This window comes from Gavialis gangeticus, unplaced genomic scaffold (genome assembly GCF_001723915.1).
Source record: "Gavialis gangeticus isolate Ggan-Ray unplaced genomic scaffold, GavGan_comp1, whole genome shotgun sequence".
Taxonomy (NCBI): domain Eukaryota; kingdom Metazoa; phylum Chordata; order Crocodylia; family Gavialidae; genus Gavialis; species Gavialis gangeticus.
Genome location: NW_017728996.1, coordinates 50978564 through 50988062, shown reverse-complemented (window position 1 = coordinate 50988062; position 9499 = coordinate 50978564).

Below are 9499 nucleotides of genomic sequence, written 5' to 3'. Positions count from 1 at the left end.
TTGGCGACCCATTTGACTGTGTGGGTGTCTACACCACAGCCCCCGAGTTTCTTAATGAGAACGGGGTGAGAGACAGTGTCAAAAGCCTTCTGGAAGTCCAGGAAGACTATGTCCACTACTACCCCTGCATCTAATGATCTGGTGATCTGATCATAAAAGGCCACCAGGTTGGTCTGACAGGACCTGCCACTGATGAACCTGTGTTGGTTGCCCCTAACCAACACATTGCCCCTAACCAACATGTTGATGTTTTATTGCTTCTTTAATGTCTCCTTTTTAACCACAATGTTTTTTTTGCCCAGAGTAACTGTTCTTCAGGGTCATGGATTCATGGTTTTTTGTCCATCCAGTAGGATGCCCTTGAATCACTGCCAAATTTCATTTAACACCTCCTGCTTCAAACGTTTGTTTCTAGTCAGTTATAATGCCAACTGCTTTAAGCCGTGGAAAAATACACCTTTTAAAGTCCCAAGTTTATATATCACTGATTGATACCATGTTTGTGATCACTGATACATAGGGAACAGTTAATTTTTAGGTCAAGGATTTACTCTTTGTCCTTCAGAATGAGTTTGTATATTGAGTTATGCCATGTTGGGTGCAGGACTTTCTGTGTTAAGTAATTATCATTTATATTTCTTAAAAACACTAAGGATCACTGAGCTCTCCAGCAAATGTCATTCTTGTTGAAGTCTTCCAGGATAACACAAATTGTCATCCTATCCTGTGGGGACAGAGAGAGAGAAAGAAAGTCAAACTGAGTTAATCCTTGGTGGCTTGGCAACCTGATAGCACTCCTGAGCTCTGCCTGAAGGTGCTAACACAGTTCAAACATTTCTATTACTGTAGGGAAGTCAGGGTGGAGTGGGTGCCAAGTAACAATGTCCAGTCACAGCTGAATGGGAAACAAGATTGCTGATGACTTATGTTTTTAGTGTTCGGTGAGCTACATCTGTTAGAAAGAAGTATGTATTTTAAAATATGTGTTGATGGTTGGCATTTATGTTGATGCTTCTCACTGTCTTTTGGGAAAATTTGGGGGCCCTTTATAGGGCAAAATTAAAGCAAGGAGATCAGCTTTCATTTTATTTTAGTTCCTAGATGGTAGAAATAGCATGAGAAGACCAGATGTCTCATTATTTCAGCCCTATAAAATGGCTCCCTCAGGCTGATGAAGACAGTGAAGAATATAAACACAAAGAATGAGATTTTAGCTCCCTTTACAGACCCTGTAAAGAATGAGATTTTAGCTCCCTTTACAGACCCTGTATATTGCTCTGGCAGAATTTAGGGCCCTTAAATTTCTCAAAGATGATCAGATAAGAATTCCACTGCTGAGGTGCTGCTTAATGTCCTAGGAGCTCTGCCCCCATCCAAGTCCCAGTAAAGAAGGAATACCAGGGGTATGGAGTGTCTGAATTTTAATCCAGCGTGCAACTAATACTCCCAGCTGTGCTCCTGCCCATAGAAGAGTCCAGGCAGGCTTCCATGGCTTAGGGCTTTCTCCAGGCTAAGGCTGCCCAGGGAGATTTTTGTCCTCTATAGCACCTCAGAATTGGAAGGTAGTAATATGGCATAAAGCCACCTTTGCCTCCCCTTTTCCAGGGCTAGAGCACAGACTTTCACACAAACGCTAGCATCCTGTATAGCAGTGATTTTCAAGCAGGGTGCTGTAGCACCCTGGGGTGCCATGACATCCTTTTGATGGGTTCTATGGAGTACTGTGCAGTATTAGCCCTGTTAGTTGTATAAGCACCTACACATAATTCACAAGATAAACCCAGAGATTTCAAATAAGAATCCAGAGTGTCATCTTTTGGGAGTGCTTTGCAACAGAAGAATTGCTCTGTTATTCTTCCATAGTCAAACAGTGAGTGAAAGGGAAGAGCTGGTATTTTCTGAGGAGGAGCGCTGAGTCTGTCAAGGTGTGCCTTGAGTTTAAAAAAGGTTGAGAACTGCTGCTGTAGAGGAATAACAGCACAAAGTCTCAAAGCTGCTAAGGGGGCCCTGGCCAAAAGCATTTTACAAGTAATCCTAGACCAGTGCAGTAAGCAGGAAAAAGTAGTTCACAGTGAGAGCCTGACCTTTAGCTGCAAATTTAATGGAGGCACCAATACTGTCATCCCCCAGGGGCAGGTAGGGAGAAGCAGGTCAGCCTTTGACATGGAAAGAGTAACTCTTACCTGCAAACCTAGGCCCTGCTTCTGACAAGTTTGGATGGGAGTCCCTTTCAGGTCAGGAGTGACATGAGGCATATTAACAATCAGGGAAGGATGCTCATTAAAAAGAGGCAGCTTGGCCTTCATGGATGCATTCAAGCTTTGAGGGCATTGTGGGGCCACAACTTTAGGGACTGAACTCATGACTCATTTGGCTAAGTGAAAGCCACTCTGAGAGGACCTCACGAAGGAGGGCTTGTGGTTGGGAAACCCTGGCACTGTCTGTGGGAGATCAATTATGAGAAGTACAGGAAACGAAGAGCATTGGGCAGGATGAGAAGGAATTCCACAGAATTCTAACCAGTGGGGAATTGATTCCAGGGCTCCTTCGTTCTCATAGTGTGAGGTGGATCAAGGCATAATTGCAGGGTAAAGCCCTGCTATGATGAGCTCCCTTTGTGTGGTACAATCTGACTAACAAAAGCTTTGACCAACCCAAATGTTTTCTTTTTCTGTCTTTCATTATTATGTTATTATTAACACAAATAAGTTAGGACATAGTTCAGCTCCCCTTCAGGAGCCTGATCTATATCTGGAAATTCAATGCTGGTAGACATAGCGAGGCACCAAGGGAGAGTCTCAGTCTTCACTGTGTCCTTGAAATCCCTCTTTGTCTTAGACCATTTCACAGATAAGTAAGGCTGGAAGGGACCTCAAGGCTAAGGACAGACATTCAAAAAGCCTGAGGTGATTCAATCTTTGGAGCTTAGTCTAACCTACCTAGATTGAAACAGTTTGCAACTGCACAGACATTCCCTCTGGACTGAGGAAATGCAGGCACATGCCTGCAGTGGCTTAGGCTAGAAGCCAGGAGAAGCTAGAGCAGCTCTCCCTTCCTTTTAAGTGGTGGGGCAGGGGCATGGCCAGGCCCCATTAGGGAGGGGATTAAACACCCACCCTGCCTGCACCGTCTCAGGCTTTTGCCCACTCACTGCTCAAGGGGCATGAATGTTGTGAGACCCCAGCCCCCAGCTAGCACTCTGAGGCAAAAGTGGGGTGGGGATGTGGACTGCATGCATCTAGTGATGATACTGAGCTTTTCTATCTCCCACTCCCTGCTTCTTCATACTGTCTGCAAACCTGACAGGTGAGGGAGCCAGCATGGAGATGATAACACAGCATTTATCAGACCATCAACAAGACAAAAGCCTCTCTCATTAGTTCAAGCTCCTCTTAAGCTGCTTTATCCGAGGAAGAATGGAGGGTCATTACCAGATGACCTGTTGATTAGCTCCAAAAAGCCCTCAGTGGACACTGTTCTGTCTGCCTGTCCCAGCGAAAATGGAGATACCCACACACAGGTACCTCTCAGCATTAGCTAGCATATCCCCATGCTGGCTAGTGTATGTGAGGCTGGGGTCCATGCTGTGGGAGATGGGGGGGGGCCCTGCTTGAGCAGCAAGTGGCAAGGTGGGGGAAGCCAGGCAGACCCTGCTGTGCCTGCAGTCTCTGGCTCTGGCTAGGGAGCAGAGGGGCAAGGCCAGGTGTGTTCTCTGGAGCAGACAGCACAGCCCAGCCCAGGGCTGCAAAGCATCTGGGATGCTGAGGGATTCTGGTTTAACTGAAATCAGGAAGGTGTCTGGGACAGATGTTGCATTTGACCCAAATCAGTTAGGTCTGATACTACATTCAACCAGGTTTATCTTAAACCAGTTTCAGCCATATTGAAACTGGTTTATGTGCACTGAAGTTATGTTCTGTTACAGGTTTAAACTGGTTTCTGATCACTTAAACCAGTTTGTCTAAAGTTTGTCCCTAGCCCAAGAGATAATCTAGTTCAACCAGGGAAGGGACCTCAAAAGATATAGTGCAGCCAGAGATCAAACCTGTGACTGGTGTTGTTATTAGCGCCACACTCTAACCAAGTGAGCTAACCATCCTGTCTCATCCAGTGTGCCCCGCTGCAAAGAATCCTATCTGCCAGTGAACCACATGCCTTTTATAACACTGGTGTCACCTGATGCTCCCATGGAGAGAGTGAACATGATTTGGTCATTGAGCTTGAGAGCAAGAGTAACAAGCGGAAGAGATGTCCCCAGCAAACCTTGAACAAAAGTTGCCCAGTGGGAAGCTGAGTTTTACCACGTTGCTAGGAGCAGCGAGGGATTCTGGAGACTTTTTTTTATATTTGATCTGAAAACGGATCAAACAAATCTCCTGATTTGTCTCCACAGGAAAATTTTTACTAATTATACTGGTATAACTTTACTGGTGCAGTTAAACCACTATCGTTGTGTTGTTAGAACTCCCCATTCTTATTCAGAACTCATTCGTCTCTACATGGGGAACGAGAGCAGTACACGTATAGCTGCTTATACGCATTCTGCAGCTGGTTCTGATACCACTTTCCTGTGTAGATGCTGTAGTTAAAGCAGAACAAAATAGAAAAGTGGTTCCCTTACAGGTGGTTTTCATGATGGAGCCTGACAAGGTGATAATGAGGCAACACATTGTTCTGTCATAGGATGGGCTGTACCAAGCCAGGAGGGAGGTCAAGGGATGAGGGAAGAAATGTGAAGTCACTAAGAAGCAGCCTAGGGGGGAGGATGGCTACTCTTGGGTGCTCCGTCCCCTCAAATAAATGCCCTTGCTTAGATGTGACTACGTTAGAGGACCTATCCATAAGAATGGAGGGGCCAGAGCCCCTTCCCTTGCCTGTCGAATTTCTTGCTAATCTGTCATGGAATTTCTTACAGGTTAGAGGATTTTAGAACGGCTCAAAGGAAAGATTATATAATGGGAGGGAGGAAACACACATTTATGCTACATTGTGAAGAGGACTGATGATAAATAATTAAATGCAGCAAGCAGGAGGCAAGTCCTGGTCCGTTGAAAGATCAGCCAACCGCCAGCAGATCCAGGCGGCCCAGCAGTGGAAGCCGGAGCACATTCCACTGTAAGATCCCTGAATTCCTGTTTGCATCTTCAAGCTCCCCCTCCCCTCCCAGTCACAGCCCGGACCCCTCACTCGGGCATGGGTGTGCCATTCAATTGACACCTGACTTTCCACGTGTCAATTTTTAAATTTATCCTCTGTCTCTTGAGCTTTCCTTCCTTAGGCTGGGAGCTTCCTCCCCTCCCCTCCCCTCCCCTCCCTCTGCCCTCCCAGACTCTCCTCATCTCTTTCAGTTCCCTTCCTCCATCCAAACACCCCCCCTGTCCTTATTCTGCTCCTGTCCCTCCAGTCACCTCCCTCGTCTATGCTTTTTACTACTGTTCTTCCCAGTCGTTCCCTTTAGTCCCACATCCCTCCTTGGATCTTCCCTAAATCCACCTCACCTGCCAGCAGGGGTGGGAAGCTGACAGAGCCATTTTGTTGCCTAAGGCAGCATTTCTCAACCCATGGGTAGCGGCCCAAAAGTGGGTTGAAAGAATATATGAAAGGGTTGCGACCAACTTTAAAAATGGATTCTCCTTTAAAGGAGAAAAACGTGGGAAAAGCATGGGTTTTCCCTTGCAGGTGGGCAGAGGACCGGCCTGCAAAGGGCTTTTTGCCCTGCCCCACACTAGGGGCCTGGGTCTGGGAGCAGCAGGTTGTGAGTGAGGGGCACTGGGTCAGGACTGGCCATTGATGTTTACAAATGGGTCCTGGTACAAAAAAGGTTGGGAGCCACTGGCCTAAGGGATCTTTGTTGCCTGGAGTTGAGAGGGCATGGAGGAGTGCTGTCTCCTTGCTGAGATCCTTGAGACAGTCAGAGAGGTTTCCTTCTATTCTTCCACCTAAGAGGAAAGGGGCTGGGAGGCAACAGAGCTTGTGTGGAAGAAGCAGATAGTGGACCTTTCCCTTTCCCTCTCCCTATATATAAAATCAGGTGCTATAGAAAGACTTGGGAGCCCTACAGCATTGCTCAGATAGCCCACAGAGACAGCTCCAGAGCTGAGCTCCGCCATATGTGTCTATGGAGAGGAGGGGCAGCCTGCTGCCTGGTTTTACCTCCATTCATGCTGTGCTGCCCAAAAAAGTAGTCTTGACCTCTGCCATGAAACAGGGGCATTATGCTTGATAACATGGATTCGTGTCAGGTGCCCAGGGCCTGGAAATAAGGAATCCAGTGTCACACCTGTATCAAACTTGCCAACATTAAGCCACATATCCATCCCCAGGGCTGGGCAGCTTCCACTGATCACCAGGGACAAATAAAAAAAAGTTCAGAGGAAGATTATGCCAGCTTTCTCGCTGATGAGCAGGCCTGCTCGCATAAGTAACTGCTCAGCAGTGGGAGCTGAGGCAGTACAATCCAAGTTCTTAATGTGCCTTTAAAGACATTTCAGTGGCTCAATTAACTTTCCACTTGTGCGTGGTTCCCTCCCTCCCCCTTCGCTTTCATGGTCATTTAAAACAAATAAAGTGAGCAGAACATGGCAGCGGGATAACCGCCATTTAATTCCCTTCTCACGGGTCTCCAGATTATTTGGTGATTCAACTGCAGCAGGGGGGGCATTTGCAGAATGGATGGATGGAGCTCCCTACAGGGACAGAATCTCACAAAACAGGGCCTCTGAGCAGCTCTGGGGAAGAGTGCGCATTGAGTTGCTTTTTAAATACCCTGCATGTATTAAATACAGAAAGAGGCTCTGTCTTAGAAGAGACACGTCTTACTCCTTGCCCTACAGTTATGGCTTTCCCATTCCCATTTTGCCTCTGGCTGCCCATGTTGCTCTCAGGTTGCAAGGTGTGGAGGAAGAGCAAGGTTCAGGAGACATTTCGTGCTCCTGTGCAAACACAGTATAGGACGGAGAATTCATACCCCTAGACAAGGAGGCAAGAGCATATTTTCTCACGGTAAGGGAACACAGCGAGATAGGAGTCTGCTGATGTTTTATATCTTCCCAACTTCCCTAGGAAGTTCAAACAAGGCAGCGTTTTTAAGCAGGGAGAGTGGGAAAAGGGGGAAAAAAAAAAAGCAGAAACCTCTAGGATTTAATTTAGATTCTCAAAATTGTTCTCCGAGTCGCCATCTTGGCGGGTGACCTTTTCAGCTCTCCTGTTTGATCTGCGCAGCGCTGTGATGGTGGCAAAGGAGACTCCCATGTGTTTTATGTGTTTGCGAACAATTAATAATTGTACCACATTTCACTGGAGCTGCAAATAAAGTGCACCCTGGGAGGGGAAAAATAACATCTAACCAGGCTGTTAAACAGGCCAGAGCTTGTACTGTAGCATAAGAAAACACAATGTGGGGGGCTCTCTCATTCATCAGTAGCAGTAAATAACCAGTGCTCACCTTGTTTTCTCCTTCAGCTACTTCTTTATCTCCCCTGCCTCCGTGCTAGAAGCAGAAAGGAAATATTTACTGTAGTTTGGATGACAAAGTGTGTTTTTATAGCCATCTAAATTCTAGCTTTTGTTTTCTCTCTGAGAGCCTTTATATGACATGTTTTCCTTTCTTTTCCCCAATGCCAAAAGACTCCAACTTGAGCTCTTGCATTCAGCCCCAGGTTGCATATTAGACCTAAACTATTTGTCTAAATCTATAATACCCACATAACACGTGTACCGTGCATATGCAGGTGGTTATATATGGATAGAACAAGTACAGTGTGGTAGTCATTGAATAGATTTATAAGCGAATCTTGAGCCTAGTCAGCAGTTTTTCATATCCTCTCTGCAGTATGAGAAACTCCTTTCTGTCCCTAGCTTTCTCCTTGCCTGTCCTAGATGAAAGGTGCTGGCTTGACACCCCTAGTAACTAGTGTCTTCTGCTTCACCACTATATAGGTCCAGTGCAGGCAGTGGCAGAGACAGCTTCTGAGCTCTGCTGCAGTCCATGTGCCTCAGCGTTTCCTTCCAGGGTGGTTCTTCTTGCTTAGGAAGGGGATATTCATTCTTCTTGCCCAGTGAGCCTCTGGTCTCCTACTACATCTGCCAGCAGAGGCATCTGCCATCTACTTCCAACTGGATTGTGAACCCTTGTGTGCATTAACAACTGGACCCAGACTACCAACTTTTGTCACCACCAAATAGCTGTGGGTGGTTAATGACTTCTGGTCACTTCCACATTGGCTAAATTTGAACCAGAAACTTAGAAGTAAAAAGCTCTACATCCAGTTTCTCCTTTGCAGAGCAACCTATCCCTTGCATTTTGGCTCTTTCTGTGGTGAGCTGGGGGCAGGTGTGCGGTAAGATGCATCATAGATTCGCATTGCTGATGATCAGCGGTCTGCAGATGATCAGTGCCTCCTTGACTCAAGTTTGCTTTGCAGTTCTGCATGGAAGGAGTGAGAACAGCCTTGGAGACATAGGCAAGTCGTAACAAGTCAAGACATGCCGAGCGAGGCATGTTGGTCTGTACATAGCAGCTACAGCCCTATACATGGGATCCTAAAGATTATTGTCTCATCTGCCATCTTCATGCAGTCTCCTAAATTGAAATGATTCAGGAAACTCATTTTCAGACTGGCAGTGAAATGTATTCATTTCTCCTCTGCCTATGCACCAGATTGTAAATGCTTCAGGCCAGACACCATGTCTTTTTTAATGTTTAACAAAGTGCAATGCATGTGACTGGCGCTATATTTTGTAATAATTGTAAAAAGAATATGAGACGCCGGGTTCCCAGAGGCTAAAGATGGCTGGGTACGGACAAAAACTGATCCAATGTTGCAATTAATGTTCTAGCCTGCACCTGTGATAAATCAGCTTGGAGATGGTCCTTTCCAGAAGATCAGGTTGTGAATTAGTTGCGAGACCTGTGCTCACATTTAAGTCTGTTCAACTGCTGTTCAGATCTTTCTTGAGATATCTGTTCCCTGTTTAACTGCAGTGCAGCATTGTTATGTGCCAGTGGGCCTGCAAGTAGCTAGCACAGGATTTTAATCTGTGAGTATTTGGTTTAAAATAAAACACCTAAGTGGAGTCCTTAGATAGCTTTTAGCATTTCAGTCCTTTCAAAAATGTGTTTGGCAGAGGGGGGTCACATAGCTTTTATTTTTATGAAGAGGAAGCACTGGGTCAGGTTTACACTGATGTAAATCTGAAGCAAATAATATGTGAGATGTGCAGGGGCAGATCCAGGATTTGGCAAAGGAAAGTGTGGGAGCAGTCAGCAGGGCTTCAGGGGTGCCTGCACCCACCAATCCCAGCCTCTCCCTTTCCCCACCTCCCTTCCACCCACTGGTGCAAGCAGACCAGGCAGGGGGAGACTTCTGGAAAGTTTTAAAGTCCAGAAAACAGGTAAGAATTCCCTACCCCCTTCCCCTCCATGGTCAGAGACATGTCCCCCATCCCCCATCCCCACCCCCTTGCCCCCACTCCCTCTTCTGCTGTTGCTTTCCCCACG